A 15816-nucleotide genomic window follows, 5' to 3' on the forward strand; every position below is an offset into this window, starting at 1 on the left:
GGTTTGAGGTTAGTCAGGAGCAGGTGTTATTAATTCTAGAATGTGTGAAAGTAGATAAGTCCCCTGGGCCAGATGGGATTTACCAAAAATTCTCTGGGAAGCTAGGGACAAGATGGCTGAGTCTTTGGCCTTGATCGCTGAGTCGTCATTGTCTACAGGTTTAGTACTAGAGGACTGGAGGATTGCAAATGTTGTGCCCTTGTTTAAGAAGGGCAGTAGAGATGACGCAGGTAATTATAGACCAGTGAGCCATATGTCTATTGTAGGAAAAGTTTTGGAAAGGATGATAAGAGATAGGATTTATAATCATTTAACAAGCAACAATTAGATTGGAGATAGCCAACATGGTTTCATCAAGGGCAAGTCACGTTTCACAAACCATGCATATAGATGAGGGTCGGGCAGTTGACGTGGTTTTCATGGCCTTCAGTAAAGCCTTTGATAAGGTTCCACTGGGTAGGCTATTGGAGAAAACGCAGAGGCATAGGATTGAGGATGATTTAGCAGTTTGGATTAGAAACTGGCTTTCTGGAAGAAGGCAATGAGTGGCGGTTGATGGGAAATATTCAGCCTGGAGTCTGGTTACTAGTGACGTACCACAAGGATCTGCTTTGGGACCACTGCTGTTTGTCATTTTTATAAATGACTTAGATGCAGGCATAGGTGGATGGATTAGTAAATTTGCAGATGACACTGAAGCCGGTGGAGTGGTGGACAGTGTGGAAGAATGTTGCGATTGCAGGTCGACTTGGATAAACTGCAGAATTGGGCTGAGAGGTGGCAAATGGAGTTCAATGCAGGTAATTGTGAAGTGATTCGCTTGGGGAAGAATAACAGGAAGGCAGAATACTGGGTCAATGGAAAGATTCTTGGTAGTGTGGATATGCAGAGGGATCTTGGCGTCCACGTACATAGATCCCTGAAAATTGCTACCCAGGTTGATAGTGCTGTTAACAAGGCATACGGTGTGTTAGATTTTATTGGTAGAGGGATTGAATTCCAGAACAGTGATGTTATGGTGCAAAACGCTAGTGCAACCTCACTTGGAATATTGTGAACAGTTCTGGTCGTCCCATTACAGGAAGCATTGGAAAAGGTACAGAGGAGATTTACCAGGATGTTGCCTGGTCTAGAGCAAAGATCTTATGAGGAAAGGCTAAGGGATTTGGGTCTGTTCGCATTGGAGAGAAGGCGGCTAAGAGGCCATTTATTAACGACATACAAGATGATCAGAGGATTAGATTGGGTAGAGAGTGAGAGTCTTTTTCCTAGGATGATGACGTTAACTTATAATGGGGGGGCATAGTTGCAAATTGAGGGCTGATAGATTTAAGAAAGATGTCAGAAGCTTCTTAACTCAGAGAGCAATAAGGGCAGGGAATGCCCTGCCTGCTAATGTAGTTAACTCAGCCACATTAGGGGCATTTAAACAATCCTTGAATAAGCATATGGACATTGATGGGATAGTGTAAGGGGATGGGCTTAGATTACTTCACAGGGCAGCGCAACATCGAGGGCCAAAGGGCCTGTTCTGCGCTGTATTGTTGTATGTCCTATCTATTATAAGCTCATCTGTCATTCTCTAGCCTGCACAATGTTTGCAGATTAAGTATTTATCCATAGCAGCTACCTTGGCAACAGGAAAATCTTTGAGATTATGTACTCCTTCATGTAAAGAAGTATTAAGAGCTCGTTAAAAATTAATAAAGGCTTTAAAATGGCCTTCCTATTTCTTCCCTTCCACATCCACGATATGGATTTAACATGCTTTAAGCCCATCGCCCAATGCTATTGTGATTTCCTCTTTGCGTGCTGTATATAGGAGATGAGTGGAACAAAGGGTATGCAGAGGTCTTCAGTGTGCTGCATCCTGTAAAACCTGTCTCAACTGTGATGATGTAAATCAAACCACCTCCCAAATAGAAGACAATTTATTTTGTGCTATAGTCTCAGTATTGCTGATGCCATCAATCTTACATGACACCAGTGGTTTTCAAACCTTTTTTGGTTGAAGGATCACATTTCATATGATCTCAGTAATCACAGAACCCTCCAACTAAATATGACATGACAGTGCACATTTATCAGGCTGTACTGTATATAATAGTGTCAGCTGTGGTTCAGAAACACATAGTCCTAACCCAAAGGTTTTCAAGTTCAAGTCCTACTTCAGGATTGAACACAAGTCAGATCAGATCTGGTGATAACAGCTTTCAGATGAAAGGTGTTTTTCAGTTTCCACCTTCTAACAAAGTCCATATGACAATAAGACAGTGGTCAAACATACTATGTCTGCTTCTGAATCCGTTCTGCCATCTAATAAGATCATGGCTGACGTGATAATCCTCAAGTGTACTACCCTGCCTTACTCTCAACTGCCTCACTGAATAAAGGTCTATCTCAAACTTGAGTATAGTTAGTGACGCTGCCTCAACAGCTCTCTGTAGTACATAACTCCACAGCTTTACTACCCTTGAGAAATTCATTAGCATGTCTTAAATCAGCGATCCCTTATTCTAATATAGAAACAGAAATTGCTAGAGGAACTCAGCAGCAACTGTGGAGAGAAAGCAAATATAATGCTTTGGGTCCAGTGACCTTGCCTCAGAACTGATTCTGAGATTATGTCCTCTATTTTTAGACTCTCCCATAAGGGCATCAATCTCTCAGCTTCCCCCCGTCAAACCCCTCATCCTTTAAGAATTTTGTATGTGTCAATAAGGTTGCCTCTCATTTTCCTAAACACTAATGGGTACAGCCCCAACCTACTCATTCTCTCCTCAAAGAGATACCATGCACAGAATCAAACTAGTGTGCATTTTCTCTGGACTGCCTCCAATGACAGTATATCTTTCCTCAGATAAGGGGCCAACTGTTCACAGTATTCCAGCTGTGGTCTGACTGATGTTTACATTCCATTCCCTTTGAAATAAAGGCTAACATTGCATTTGCCTTCCCCTTCAACTGCTAAACTTGTATGCTAACTTTTTGTGGTTTATGTATGAGGACCACAAATCCCTCCATGCTACAGCTTTCTGCAGTCTCAGTCCACTTGAATAATGTTCAGCTCCTCTACTCTGCCTGCCAAGGTGCATAAGCTCACATTTTCACACATTCTACTTCACCTACCGAGTTCTTGTTCACTCATTTAAACCTGTCTATATCCCTCTGCCATTCAGGACTGAGATGAGAAGAACTTTCTTCACCCAGAGTGTTGTGAGCCAGTGGAATTCACTACTCAGAAAGTGGTTAAGGACAGAATATGGTTTTCAGGAAGGAAACAGACTTACTGATACCCTCAGGCTAAAGGGGCTAAATGGGTTGGGGCAAAAGCAGAAACTGGGCTGGATGATCCATTATGATCATGTACAGTAGCAGGGCAGGCTTGAAGTTACTTCTATTCCTATTTTCTATGTTGCTGCTTTCTATATCCACCTTGTCAAGACCAGAGTCATAACAAATCACATTTTCCTCCTCTAAAGTTAAGGGAAACAAATCCATTCTATACAATATTTCCTCATCAGCCAACTCACTCATTCAGGTATCAATCTAGTAGAACTCTTCTGAACCACCTTGAAATCATTTACATCCTTCCTTAAATAGAAAAGGAAAAAAATGTACAAAGTATTCACAATGTGTTCTCACCAATGCCTTGCATAACTGAAGTATAACATCCTTACTTTTAGCTTAAAATCCTCTCTTATAGTGAGAGCATTTTAACCTCAAAGTAAGGATGTTATACCTCATTATTCTTCCTGTCTTTATGCACTCGTCACCTAGACACTTTTGCATCTTGGAATTCTGCAGTTGTTCTCCATTTCAGTAATATTCTTTTTATTAATTCTTGCCAAAACAAATTTTTACCCACTCATTTAACCACTGAATGGATCCACATCTTTGCTATGCTGTCTCCGCACAGTGCTTTCCTAACTCTGTCATTGGGAAATTTAACCGCCATGCCACAATCTCCTCTGTCAAACAGTGGACTGAGAAGTGGCAAACTTAGATAAATGCGAGGTGCTGCATTTTGGGAAAGGAAATCTTAGCAGGACTTATACACTTAATGGTAAGATCCTAGGGAGTGTTGCTGAACAAAGAGACCTTGGAGTGCAGGTTCATAGCTCCTTGGAAGTGGAGTTGCGGGTAGTTAGGATAGTGAAGAAGGTGTTTGGTAGGCTTTATTGGCCAAAATATTAAGTACAGGAGTTGGGAGGTCATGTTGCGGCTGTACAGGACATTGGTTAAGCTACTTTTTGAATATTGTGTGCAATTCTGGTCTCCTTCCTATCGGAAAGATGTTGGGAAACTTGAAAGGGTTCAGAAAAGATTTACAAGGATGTTGCCAGGGTTGGAGGATTTGAGCTATAGGGAGAGGCTGAACAGGCTGGGACTGTTTTCCCTGGAGCGTCAGAGGCTGAGGGGTGACCTTATAGAGGTTTATAAAATGATGAGGGGCATGGAAAGGATAAATAGACAGTCATTTTCTTGGAGTGGGGGAGTGCAGAACTACAGGGCATAGGTTTAGGGTGAGAGGAGAAAGATATAAAGGAGACCTAAGGGGCAACTTTGTCACGCAAAAGGTGGTTCATGTATGAAATGAGCTGCCAGAGGAAGTGGTGAAGGCTGGCATAATTGCAACATTTAAAAGGCATCTGTATGGTTATATGAAAAAGAAGGATTTAGAGGGATAAGGGTCGGGTCTAGATTAGGTTGGGATATCTGGTTGGCATGGACAAGTTGGACCGAAGGGTCTATTTCCATGCTGTACATCTCTATGACTCTATGAAATAAAACCCCATTAGAAAAGTCATTGATATAAATTGCAAAATAAAAAGTGCCCAGCACAGTCCCCTGTGGAACCCCATTTGTTGCATCGTGTTGATTTGAAAAAGACCCATTTATACATACTTCCTGCTTTATGCCAGCCAGCCACTCTGTCCCCCTTACTCCCTAATCCATGAGCTCCTAGTTTGCACCATAATCTTTTTCACTGAACCTTGTTAAATGTCTCGAGAAAATCCAATAGGTTCCCTCAGTTACAAACTGAAATTCAAAATAAATTGGTCAAACAGAATTTCTATTTCACAAAATCAAATCTACAGAGAGCTTGCTGCAACTCATTTAAAAATCAGACTTCACAACAGAGAGTGGGGGAATAGCACATCTTGGCGGATTTTGAAAAGGGAAAGTGAAAAGAGAAGAAGAAAAAGGAAATACCTCTGCTTACAAACAGAAGAGATAAGCAAAATTAATTCAATTCACCTCTTTGGCAACCATACAAACTTCACTTATTAAAGCCTCTATTGAAGCTGTCAACACCAACACACTCTCAGGCAACACATTCCAACCTCGCTGAGCTGTAGGTTCAATATCCAGACGTTTCATTACCTGGCTAGGTAACATCATCAGTGGTGACCTCTAAGTGAAGCGAAGCTGTTGTCTCCTGCTTTCTATTTATATCCTTCTCCTGGATGGGGTTCCTGGGGTTTGTGGTGATGTCATTTCCTGTTCGTTTTCTGAGGGGTTGATAGATGGCATCTGGGTCCATGTGTTTGTTTATGGCGTTGTGGTTAGAGTGCCAGGCCTCTAGCCCTACACACGGATGAAAAAAAAAACACCATTTCGACTAGGACAACACATCTATCCTGGGACAGGCTAAGCAAAGACATGCCAGAGAATTCCTAGAGGCCTGGGACTCCAACCACAATGCCATAAACAATCGCCATAAAAGATCCAGATGCCATCTATCAACCCCTCAGAAAACGAACAGGAAGTGACATCACCACAAATCCCAGGAACCCCATCCAGGAGAAAGATATAAATAGAAAGCAGGAGACAACAGCTTCGCTTCACTTGGAGGTCACCACTGATGATGTTACCTAGCCAGGTAATGAAACATCTGGATATCAAACCTACAGCTCAACGAGCGAACCTACACCCTAAACCTCAACCTGAGCTACAAACCTTCACAAACCTTACATTCTAACCCTTAACCAGTCATACAGTCAGAGATGTACAGCACAGAAATAGACCCTTCAGTTCAACGAGTCCTTGCCAACCAGATATCCTAACCTAACCGAGTCCCACTTGCCAGCATTTGGCCCATATCCCTCCACACCCTTCCTATTCATGCATCATTCCACATGCTTTTTAAATGTTGCAATTTACCAGCCTCCACCACTTCCTCTGGCAGCTCATTCCATACATGCACTCCATACATTCCATACTGTGTGAAAAAGTTGCTCTTTAGGTCCCTGTTTAATTTTTCCACTCTCACCTTATGCCCTCTAGTTTTGGACTCCTCCACGCCAGATCTTGTCTATTTACCCTATCCATGCCCCTCACGATTTTATAACCCTCTATAAGGTCACCCCTTAACCTCTGACCCTCCAGGGAAAACAACCCCAGCCTATTCAGCCTCTCCTGAAAGCTCAAAATCCTCCAATCTTGGCAACATCCTTGTAAATCTTTTCTGAACCCTTTCAACTTTCACAACGTCCTTCAGACAGTAGGGAGACCAGAATTGCACACAATATTCCAAAAGTGGCCTAACCAATGTCCTGTACAGCCACATGTTGCATGAAAAACCTTTTCTTCATATCTTTTCACTAACCTCTTCAAAGCACTCCTTTTTGTTTTTGATCCATTTACACGTTCAAACGTTTTGTCTCTCTTTACTTTGTCCCAAACTCTCATGACTCTGAATACCTCAATCAAATCTCCTCTTGGTCTTCACTTCTTCAAGGAGAACACTATCAGCTTCTCCAGTCTATCTTCATCACTAAAGTTTGTCAGTCTCGCAACCATTCTAATAAATCTCTTCTGCACTCACTCACAGCTTTGCTAAAGTACATCGCCCAAAATTAGATGCAATACTACAGTTACAGCTGAACTCATAGCTTACATAGGTTCAACAAAATTTCCTTGCTTCTGTACTCTATGCCGCGATTAATAAAGCCTGAGATACCATGTATCTTATAAATTGTTCTCTCAGCCTGTCCTGCCAATTTCAATGAACTATGTATAGCTAGACACAGGTGTGCTGCTTAGATATTCACTTTACATTTGCATCCTTTATTTGATATTGTCTCTCCATGTTCTTCCTAACAAAACGTTCCATCTTGTACTTCTCAGAATATAACCTTATTTGTCAAGATTCACCCATTCTACTAAATTAACTACATCTGATTGAAGTTGTACGCTGTCCTCCTCACTTTACAATGTTCAAAGTTCCATATTATCCATAAACTTTGAAACAGTGACCTGTATCCAAAGTTATATTATACATCAGAAAATGGAAAATTCCCAACACTGATCTCTGGGGAATCTTGGCCCTGCCCAAAAAGCATCCATTAACTAGAACACTCTGCTTCTCATCATTTAATCAATTTTGTCACAACAACATTTCTACTCTCCCCTTTCATCCACAAGTTCTACCTTTGATCACAAGGCTGTTCTGCAGCACTTTATCAAATGTTTTCTGGAAGACAACATAAGCTGCATCAACAACATTGCTTTGATCAACCCTCTAATACCTCATTAAGAAAATCTTTAGTTAGCTAAACGTGGTTTTCTCTCAAGAAATCCAAGCTGGCCATCCTCATTTAACCCACATTTATCCATATGACTATTAGTTTTGTCCCAGATTATCAATAACCACCGAAGTTAAACTGAGTGGTCTGCGTTTGCTTGGCTTATCATTATATTCTTTTCTAAACATGGGCATAGAATTTGCAATTCTCCTGTCCTCTGGCACCACCCCTTAATCTAAGATGGAAAAATGTTTACCAGTGCTTTCACAATTTCCATTCTCACTTCCCTCACTGTCATCAGATGCAACTGATTTGATTCCAGTTAAAGTAAAAACAGCCTATCTCCTAATTTGTTTTAATTTTTTCTCATGACTGAAGGAGTGGGTAATACTTTCCTCTTTAGTAAAGAGGAATGGAAAATACTTAACATATCAGCCATGTCCGCTGCATCCATGTGTAAATCCCGTTTTTGGTATCTAATTCAGAAGTCCCACAACACCAGCTTATAGTCCAACTGGTTTATTTGAAATCACGAGCTTTCAGAGTGCTGTTCCTTCGTTGGTCCTGACCTAATGAAGGAGCAGCGCTCCAAAAGCACATGATTTCAAATAAATCTGTTAGAATATAAGCTAGTGTCATGTGACTTGACTTTGTCCAACACTGGCACCTCCACGTCACGACCATAATCTTCCTTCAACCACCTTTTTACTACATATGCACCTTTAACATTAGCGGTCAGCGTCCTTTCATACTCCCTCTTTGCTAGTTTTATTTGGTCTTTCACCACCCTTAACCCTGGGTTCTCAATGTATCATTATATCCCTGGTGTCATCTGAAGATCCCTGGATTTAGTTTGGTACCTTTCACCTCTGATGAAGTTTATCTTCATTATGCCTGAATTACCTATTTTTCTTCCTTGAAAATTCAACTTCCATCTTTCCTGCTTATCTTGAATTCCAACTTATTCAGCTCAAATCCATTCTTATCCCCACTTAACTCAAGTTTGTTTTTCCCCAATTACTCACTCACTCTGTATTGTCCATTATCTTTTACTGTGATGGCTCCACATCTCACTATACAGTGATCACTATCGCCCAAATATTCACCCTTTACTCGAGACTTTATCTACTCGGACCCGATTTCCAATAACCAGCTCTAGCAGTGTCTCCTCTCTTAATGGACTGAAAACAAACTATAGAAAAAATTCCTACACCCGGTCTGGAAATTCTTGCCCCTCTCTGCCTTTTACACCAGTCTATAGTCAGATAATTGAGTAATTACAATTGCACTACCACATTTGCACCTCTCTGTAATTACTTTGAAAATGCATTCATTTACAGGTTATTGACTGTTAGAATACACTCGAAAGGCCATACAGCCTGCTCCTATTTATTTCACCATCATGTAGAATATCAGTGCTAAAAAAACAGATGGAGAAATGTCACACAAGCAAATGTTCATCCAAATATTACCTCCAACTGTAATTTCTGGCTCACTGCATTTAACCAAAAATAGAGCTGTCAACTTTCGGCAGCGGGTCCCGAACCAGACAGGTGGAAGTTAGTTAAGGTGAGAATAGAGTAAGAGCACAACTCTACGTGCTGATGAAAATGAATTAATCAAAAGTCAAAAATAAAACATTGGCAATATTCAGCTTATAATCTATATTTCAGAATAAGTTTAGGTTAGAGTATTAAAATTAAATGGATACATCGGATTGAGAAACTGATCAGAAGACTGAAGTTAATACAATTCAAAGAAACTTGGAGTTAACTACTGTTAAAAACTAACCAATATTTGGCATCAAGATCAGAGGGTGAAGTTTAAACAATGAACAACTTATTTCTGAACAACATGGTAGAGCCAGGACATCCGCATAGAATAAACTGAAACCTGTCAATTCCGGGAAAGAGGATCATAAACATCTTCTCTAATGGGGTTTTATTTAATGATCCCATAATTTTATGGGCCAATCAGATCCTTGAGTGAAACCTTGCTGGATAGCCCATAAGTTTAATTTTGTTCAATTTGTTTATTGTGGTGGTCAGTCACTGAACATATTCACAACAGGCTGTCAATATACTTTTCACAAAATTATTGGACAAAATAAAAACCACAAAAACTATGTTGTACTATACTTATTTGAAATGGTCTTAACACAAATGTCAAAAATAAAAGTTCAACCTTATTACCCTAACAAAACCTTACAGAATCGCAAATAGTAAGCAGTCACCCCATTTCCAGCTCCATGTTCTTTTCTCAGTTGGCACAGTTATAATCAGTTCCTTTTCGGCAGATATTTGCATTCATTTAATGAATGCCTTCAGCTAACACAGACTTTTTTTTAAATTAACAAGGATTCCTTAAACTCCATTTTCACAGACTTCTTTCCCAGACATTTACCAACATTAAACCACTCAGAACTTATTTGCTTCTGTCCTGTTTTTCTCTCTGAAAGAAACCTGCACGCTCACTGACCTTCTGAGTAATTCAAACTTTCAATATGAACTTTTGTCTCTGTGTCATAGGACAATTCATTGCTGGGCAACAGATCAATTTTTCTTCTCTCTTTTACCCTTGATTCTAAAGCACTGGGGCTACTCACCGCAAAGGTTTTAATTCAATACATGTGAACAAATTTCTAGATATCCCTCATTTATGGTGAAAGACAATAAACAGGTGCAGAATTGCAAACGAGTTCTCCATTAAAAGAAGTGCACAAACAGCAGAATATATAGCAGCAAACCCAGTGGACCTAACAAAATCTAATACTGCAATCTTCTTTCTAGCCAAGCTGTGCCAATGCAGAACTATCAACATTAACAAAAAACACCACATTTACTAATAATCTAATTACTTCACGGCAAATGTATCCAGGCCTCTCAGTACTCTGTATGTATCAATGAGATCCCCCAGCATTCTTCTAAACTCCATTGAATACAGATCCAAAATCCTCAACTGCTCCTCACATGACAAGTTGGTCATCCCTAGGATTATTCTTGCAAACGTTCTCTGGACCCCATCCAATGCCAGCCATCCTTCCTTAGATAGAGGGCCCAAAACTGCTCACAATATTCCAAATGTGATCTGACTAGAGCTTTATACAGCCTCAGCAGCACCTCTCTGCTCGTGTTCTAGCCCTCTTGAAATGAATACTAAATTCCATTTGCCTTCCTAACTGCCAATTGAACCCACGTTATCTTTAAGAGAATCCTGACTCATAAGCCCCTTTGGGCTTCAAATTTCTGAATCCTTTCCACATTTAGAAAATAGTCGACGTGCACATTCTTCCCACCAAAGTGCATAACCTTATATTTTCCCACATTGCATTCCACCTGCTACTTCTTTGCCCAATCCCTTACTCTCTCTGCCTTCTGTCAGTCAGCCAATCCTCTAACATGCCAGCACTTTGCTCTTATCTTATTAAGCAGCTTCCTGTTAAAGGTCTTCTGAAAATCCAAATAGATTACATCCATTGTTTCTCTTTTGTCTAACTTGGTTGTTACCTCCTCAAACAATTCTAACAGATTTGTCTGGCATGAACCCACCTTGACAAAGTCATGCTGACTCAGTCATTTTTTTACCTTGTATTTTGAAATAGTCTGCAATCTTGTCCATAATAATGGGTTCTAAAATCATGACCAAGGTCACGCGAATGGACCTCTAAGTTTCTTATCTTCTACCTCCTTCCCTTCTTAAACAGAGGTGTTACATTAGCCATTTCCAGTCCTATGGGACCCTCCCTGGTTCCAATAATTCTATAATCTCCTCAGTTATTGCCTTCAGAATTCTGGCATGTAGTCAATCTGGTCTACGGGATTTATCCACCTTCAGACCTTTCAGCTTCTCCAGACCTTCTCCTTAGTTTTGCCAAACCATAAAGCCCCAGATCTCATTGCAATCTTGGTCTAAATATGGACGAGACAGAGCTGAATTTAAGGTGAGGCATGACCTACAGCTCTTGGCGTCAAGGCCACATTCAAATAGAAGTTCAGTACTAACAATGGTAGTAAAACTAAAATCTATAAGGGAAGCTTAGGGAACAAAACAACTCAACTCTATGGCATCAGTGCAACACATCTACCGGTCAGAGCATCCCAAGTTCAAACATCTTCAGCTCATTTAATGTTAGCCTTCCCCCAAGTTCAGCGTAGAGCTATTGACTGAGTACACAGTCTTTGGCACCATTTACAACTTGTCAAGTACTCAAGCAATCTTTGCATATAATTATCACAACCTTAAACTGAAGTGGCAAGCAACAGTCATGTCACACAACTGCCAAGCAATGACCATCCGAGCAGGAGAAACTTAATTTTGCTTAGTTAATGGCAGTGTTATCACCAAGTCCCTCATTATCAACATGAGGATCACTATTGACCAGAAACTTAAATGACTCATGTAAATGCTATGATTATTGGACCAAATCAGACTGACTATTCAGTGATGAGTGGCTCTATCCACAACCTACAAGAAATTATTCAGAAATGGAATATTCTCTACTTGCCTGAATGGGTATAGTTGGAGCAATCAAAATACATTGCTCCCCACAGCCCAGTTACACTGCTGGATAGTATATAATTCACTGGCCTAATCCAGTGGTGAGTGCATGATCTACAAAGATATCACTGGAACAGCTCACTAATGCTGCACCTGCTTTATTTGTCAAACTGACAACTTCTTCCAGCTAAACAGGATAGGGGGAGTAATGGGATAACAACCTCCCAGGTTTGCCTCTAAGTTACACATCAACCCAACATGTGCCTATACTGATGTTCCTTCAATGACACTTGGTCAAAATTCCTGGCATTTCTTTACATGAGCAGCTTCATCAGGCAGGCTGCAGGGCTTCAAGATGGCCCCAACCATCACCTTTCCAGGGCAACCAATCTTGTTAGTGACACATCCAAAGAGCAAAGGAAAAAAAATTGCACCTGGATCTAAACATATCAAACACCAACTTTTGCAATTACATGAAGCATTATTTGTTCATTAGGTAAAACACATGGCCATTATTTTATCTTTCAACCAACATCACAAAAAGATGATCTGGTCATCACCACATAGCTGTTTGTGGAAGCTTGTTGGATACAACATAGTTTGCCTGTTCCTACGTTACAAATGTGACAAAAATTCATCAAGTGCTTAATAGGCTGTTGTAACATGTTTTTAAGCATTGAGGTGACGGAAGGCATCCTATGAAAGTAATTCTTTTTTTCCTAATTGCAACATCAAAGCCAATAACAAACCAGCATTTTGACCTTCATGCAGGGATTGCTGCTTTTGCACAATGCAGTTAATAAATTGTTTCACTTCAACTGGTTCAAAGTCAAGACATTTTCACCATTAATCATTGGATTTAAAATAACTCAACAGAAGACCAGATAAATTTTTATTTCATATCTTCTGTTCTCAATCAATGTGGTACAAATTATGTTTGTAAAACAACCTACCACAAATAAATTCAGGTTCTTTTAAAGATTCCAACAATGTGACAAAAGCAAATGCACAAATTGTTACAATTACGATAATTAAGAGATGATTATACTTTAGAAAGAATGAAAGCAGTCATGTGACCTGTTCTGCAGTCTGACAAGCCTGGGTTATAGAGATAAGAAGGTTAAGATTGTTTTACTGAGAACGGGCAAAGTTATTTGTGTCTGGAGACTGTGTCAGCTGTTTCATTGCAGACTGTGAGTCTGAAGTCCCAAAGAGGCTTTGTTGGTAAGAGTTGCAAACAGTTGTGCTGTGGGTTATCGATTTACTTCCAAGATTAAAGGCAGTTGAAATTAAAATGGCTAATTAGCATTTCTATCAAGATATAAGGTTGATGTGTTTCGCTTTGCCATGGAGAAAGGGAGCAAGAAAATTATGAACGCAGACATTTGCTGCGTAAGAGGCCATTTACCCCATCATGTCTGCATCGATTGACCATAAATTGAATACAACAAACCCAATTTGCCGCTTCTCGGCCCGCAGAAATGGAGGGTGTGGCAATGCAAGTGAATAGGCAGAAGTGGGTACTGCAGATGGTGGAGATTAGAAGTCAAGATTAGAGTGGTGCTAGAAAAGCACAGCAGGTCAGCCAGCATGTGAGGAGCAGGAAAATCGATGTTTCAGGCAAAAGCCCTTCATCAGCAATGCAAGTGACTATCCAAATGATGCGTAAATATTACAAGAGTTTCTGATTCAAATAGTGAGTTGCAGACACCCACAATCCTCTGGGTGGTAAAAGTTCTGCATTCTCCTCTTAGCTTTCGACCTCTGAACTTAAATTTACATCCCTGAGTTATTGACCAGACTACTGACGGAAACAGCATCTTCCCAGCCATCCTTTCAGTGTCCCCCAATCTTATGGATTTTGATCAGGTCCCCTCTCAGCCATAATTGCTCCAACCCCAACCAATTCAACCTTTCCTCATAATTCAGACCCTCCCCACTGAGGCAGCATCCTAATAAATTTCCTTTGGATTCTCTACATTGCAATCACATCCTTCCTGTAATATGAGGATCAAGACTGCACACACAACTCCAGTTTTGGCCTAACCAGTATTCTTTGCAGTTCCAATATAATCTCTTGTATTCTATGCCTCACCAATAAAGGCACTGGCTTCTTAATCACCTTATCTAGCTGCTCTGTGACCTTCAGGGATTTGTGGATGTGCATATCAAGCTGCCTCTGATCTTTAATAGTTTCCAGGGTCCAAATATCTACAGTGTTGCCTTGCCAATATAATGTGCTTTACCTCACATTTTTCTGGGCTAAATTCCATTTGTCACTGCTCTGCCCAACTGGCTAATCCATTGATATCCTCACATAATTATAAACTATCTTCACTATTTACCATTCTACCATTCTCATGCCCTGTCACCTGTGAACTTCGGTCCATACCATTAAAGTTCACCAAAAGCCAGCAAGGGACTCAGCTCCAAGGCTTGTAGAACACCACTGGGAAAAGAGCTCTAGTCACAGGTTCATCCATCTATCATCAGCCACCACTACTGCTCCCTGCCACTCAGCCAATTTTAGATCCAACATTCTCATTTTGTCTTGGATTCTATGGGGTCTTTTGTTCTTAACCAGTCCACCAGTGAATCAAAAGCATTGCTAAAGTCCATGCAGACCACATCAAATGCACCACCCTCATCAACTGCAACATTTGGGAGTAGAGAGCAGCAATGTCTTGCTGCAAGTGTACAGGGCCTTGGGTGAGACCACACCTGGAGTACTGAATGCAAGTTTGATCTCCTTATCTGAAGGAGGATGTTCTAGCTGTGCAGGCAGTGCAACGAAGGTTTACCGGACTCATTCCTGAGATGGCAGGACTGACATATGAAGAGAGACTGGATCAGCTAGAACTGAGAATGAGGGGGAGGCTCATAGAAATCTGTAAAATTCAAACAGGACAAGAAGGGTAAACACAGGAAGAATGTTCAAATGACCAGGGACGCCCAGAACCAAAGGGTCAGTTTGTGGTTACGGCATAGGCATTTAAGACTAAGATTAGAAGACATTTTGTCACCTGGAAAGTGGTGAGCCTGTGGAATTCACTAGCACAGAGAGCAGTTGAGGCCAAAACATTTGAGAGTTTCCAAAAATAGGTCAGACATAGTTCTTAGGGTAAAGGAGTAAAAATGAATAGGAGGAAGTGGGAATAAGGTTGATCAGGTATGATCATATTGAATGGCAGAGTGGGTCCAAAGGGCTAAATGGCCTACTCCTGCTCCTATTTCCTATGTTTAACACCCTAGTTGCCTCCTCAAAAAATTCTATCAAATTTGTTTGCAATCAAGTTACAGGTTTCCCTGCACATAAGCCAATATCACAGAAATGGTCAGAGGGAAAAGACTTAGTGGCATTGGAAGCTGCACAAACATATCCTGGAGAATGGCTCTCGATTTCCTGGCGTGTCATGCAACCTTCTATAGATTCCAAGAGATTCATTCTGGCATTATCAGGAGTGATAAACAGTCTTTGGAACAGGCTTTACTGCTGAAGGACTTAAGGAATCCTCTAAAAATGGAGGAGTGTATGTCCTGGAGACAGTCTCTCAAATTTAAGTCTTGACAGGATGGTCACGTGGGAACCCACTGAAAACTGGAAGCTACTGTGACTGTTACAGCATTGTAGTTCCATTGAGAGCACAATGGTTAAGTAGTATAAAAGGGTAATGTTCCATTCTATACTTTGAGGTATGGGCTGCATACAAAAGCAAAATAATGTTAAATGAAGAATGGTTACGGCAAAAGCTTAAAAATCTTGTCATGTCATCCACTTTGTAAAAGT

General features: G+C 40.6%; 1 protein-coding gene across 1 annotated transcript in view; it reads right to left on the minus strand.

Moving 5' to 3' along the window:
- dhrsx (dehydrogenase/reductase (SDR family) X-linked) overlaps positions 1–15816 on the minus strand; it is a 285105-nt gene that overhangs the window by 232960 nt on the left and 36329 nt on the right. The gene's annotated exons all lie outside the window — the stretch shown is intronic.

Source organism: Hemiscyllium ocellatum, chromosome 6, assembly GCF_020745735.1.
Source record: "Hemiscyllium ocellatum isolate sHemOce1 chromosome 6, sHemOce1.pat.X.cur, whole genome shotgun sequence".
Lineage (NCBI taxonomy): Eukaryota > Metazoa > Chordata > Chondrichthyes > Orectolobiformes > Hemiscylliidae > Hemiscyllium > Hemiscyllium ocellatum.